Below are 3,627 nucleotides of genomic sequence, written 5' to 3'. Positions count from 1 at the left end.
CAGGCACAGTAGAAGGTGAAGAATCCCAGCTCAAAGGTGCAGAAAACATATTCAACAAAATCATTGAGGAAAGCTTTCCCAATCTGAAGAATGAGATGCTCATGAAAGTACAAGAAGCATACCGAACACCAAATAGACTGGACAAAAAAAAAAAAAAAAAAAAAAAAAAAAAGTTCCCTTGCCATAATAATCAAAACATCTAACAAACATCTAACATACAGAATTACAACAGAATATTAAGAGCAGCAAAGGCAAAAGGCCAGGTAACATATAAAGGGACACCTATCAAAATTTTCCATGGAAACTCTCAAAGCCAGAAGGTCCTGGGTAGATGTTCTACAAATACTAAGAGTCCATGGATGCCAGCCTGGGCTACTATACCCAGAAAAACTCTTAATCACTATAGATGGAGAAAACAAGATATTCAATGACAAAGCCAGATTTTCACAATACATATCCACAAATCCAGTCCTACAGAAAGTTCTGGAAGGGAAACTCCAACCCAAGGAAGTTAACTATACTCACAAAGACATAGGCAATAGATAATTCACTTCATTAGAACCCAAAAGAAAAAGTGGGACTCACAATACCACCATCCACATCAAATCTAACACAAACAAGAATTAATAATCAATGGTCCTTACTTTCCGTCAACATTAAAGGTCTTAACTCGCCTATAATAGACACAGGCTAACAGAATGGATACTAAGACAGACTCCATTCTTCTGCTACATAAAGAAACACATCTAAATTTCAAAGACAGACATTACTTCAGGGTAAAGGGTTGGGAAAAGATCTTCCAATCAAATGGACCCGAGAAACAAGCTATTCTAATATCTAACAAGTTAGACTTCAAACCAAAATCAATCAAAAGAGATGAAGAAAGTCATTTCGTATTCATCACAGGAGAAATCCATCAGTAAAAATTCTCAATTCTGAACATCTATTCCCCAAATACAAAGGCACCCACATTCATAAAAGAAATGCTACTAAAACTCAGAGCTCACATAAAACCTCACACATACATAATGGGAGACCTCAACACCCCACTCTCACTAGACAGGACCACCAGGCAGAAACTTAACAAAGAAACAGAAGAACTAACAGAGATCACGTCCAATTAGGTTTAACAGATGTCTATAAAATAGTCCATCCAAACACAATAGAATACACCTTCTTCTCTGCTCCACATGGAACCTTCTCTAAAATCGACCACATACTAAACAACATAACAAACCTCAACAGATACAAAAAAATTTGAATAGCCCCTGTATTTTATCAGACTACCATGCTTTAAAGTTGGAATTCAACAACAACACAAATTGCAGAAACACTACAAGCTCATGGAAACTGAACAATGCACAATTGCACCATTCCTGGGTCAAGGAAGAAATAAAGAAATAAATGAAAGATTTTCTAGAATTCAAAGAGAATGAAGACAAAACATACCTGAACTCATGGGACACTTTGAAAGCAGAGCTACGGGGAAAGTTCATTGCACTAAGTTCCCATATGAAGAAAACAGAGGATAGTCACATTAGAGAATAAAAGCACAACTGAAAGCTCTAGAACAAAAAGAAGCAAACTCACCCTGGAGGAGCAGACCCCAGGAAACAATCAATTTGAAGGCTGAGCTCAATAAAGTAGAAACTAGGAAAACAATACAAAGAATCAATGTAACAATGAGTTGGTTATTCAAGAAAACCAAGAAGATAGACAAACCTGTATCCAAACTAACCAAAACACAGAGAAAGAACATGCAAATAAACAACATCAGAAACGAAAAGGGGAACATAACAACGGACACAGAGGAAATCCAGAGAATTTTTAGGTCATACTTTGAAAACCTGTACTTCATAAAAAATCGAAAATTCAAAGGAAATGAACAAATTTCTGGATAGCTATCACTTATCAAAATTAAATTAAGATCAGATAAGCAATTTAAATAGACCTATAACCCCTAATGAAATAGAAGCAGTCATCAAAAAGCCTCCCAACCAAAAAAAAAAAAAAAAAAAAAAAAGCACAGGGCCAGATGGCTTCAGTGCAGAATTCTACCAGAAATTCAAAGAAGAGCTAATACCAATACTGCTCAAATTGTTCCATACAATAGAGCAGAAGATTCATTACCAAACTCTTTTTATGAAGGTACAATTACCTTGGTACCCAAGCCACACAAAGACACAAGTAAGAAAGAGAACTACAGACCAATATGCCTCATGAACATTGATACAAAAATACTCAATAAAATACTGGCAAATCAAATCCAAGAACATATCAGAGAAATCATCCACCATGACCAAGTAGGCTTTAGTCCAGGTATGCAGGAATGGTTTAACATATGAAAATCTATCAATGTGATCCACCATATAAACAAACTGAAACACACACAAACACACACACAATCATTTCACTAGATGCTGGAAAAGCCTTTGACAAAATCCAACACCCTTTCATGATAAATGTCTTGAAGAGATCAGAGATAACAGGAACATACCTAAACATAATAAAAGCAATATAAAGTGAATAAGCAGCCAACATCAAACTGAATGGAGAGAAGCTTAAGGCGATTCCTCTAAAATCAGGAACAAGATAAGGTTGCCCACTCTCGCCATATCTCTTCAATATTGTACTTGAACTCCTAGCTAGAGCAATAAGACAACTAAAGGAGATCAAGTGGATACAAATTGGAAAGGAAGAAATCAAACTGTCACTATTTGTATATGATATGATAGTTTACATAAGTGACCTGAAAAAACTCTCCCAGGGAATTCCTACAGCTGATAAACACATTTAGCAAATTAGCAGGATACAAGATTAACTCAAAAAAAAAATCAGTAGCCCTACTATATACAGATGATAAAAGGGCTGAGAAAGAAAGCAGAGAAATACCACCCTTTACAATAGCCACAAACAACATAAAATATCTTGGGGTAATGCTAACAAAAATGTGAAAGACCTATATAGCAAGAATTTTGTCTTTAAAGAAAGAAAGTAAAGGAGATACCAGAAAAATGGAAAGATCTCTCATGCTCTTGGATAGGTAGGATAAACTTAGTAAAAAAATGGTAATCTTGCCAAAAGCAATCTACAGATTCAATGCAATCTCCATCAAAATCCCAACACAATTCTTCACTGACCTTGAAAGGATAATACTCAACATTTTATGGAAAAACAAAAGACTCAGGATAGCCAAAATAACCCTGTAAAATAAAGGAACTTCAAGAGGCATTACCATTGATGACTTCAAATAGACTACTATAGAGCTATAGTCCTGAAAATAGCTTGGTATTGACACAAAAATAGGCAGGTAGACTAATGGAATCAAGTCAAAAATTCTGACATTAATCCACATATCTACAAACACCTGATTTTTGACAAAAAAGATAAAACTATACAATGAAAGGAGAAATCATCTTAACAAATGGTGCTGGCACAACTGGATGATGGTGTGTAGAAGACTGCAGATAGACTTATGTCTATGCCATGCACAAAATTTAAGACCAAATGGATCAAAGACCTCAACATAAATCTAGCCACAGTGAACCTCTTAGAAGAGAAAGTGGAATGTAACCTTGAACAAATTGGTACAGGAGACCACTTCCTGGCCATAACACCAGTAGCACA

The sequence above is a fragment of the Phodopus roborovskii genome, unplaced genomic scaffold (genome assembly GCF_943737965.1).
Source record: "Phodopus roborovskii unplaced genomic scaffold, PHOROB, whole genome shotgun sequence".
Lineage (NCBI taxonomy): Eukaryota > Metazoa > Chordata > Mammalia > Rodentia > Cricetidae > Phodopus > Phodopus roborovskii.
This window is presented reverse-complemented; position numbering follows the sequence as displayed.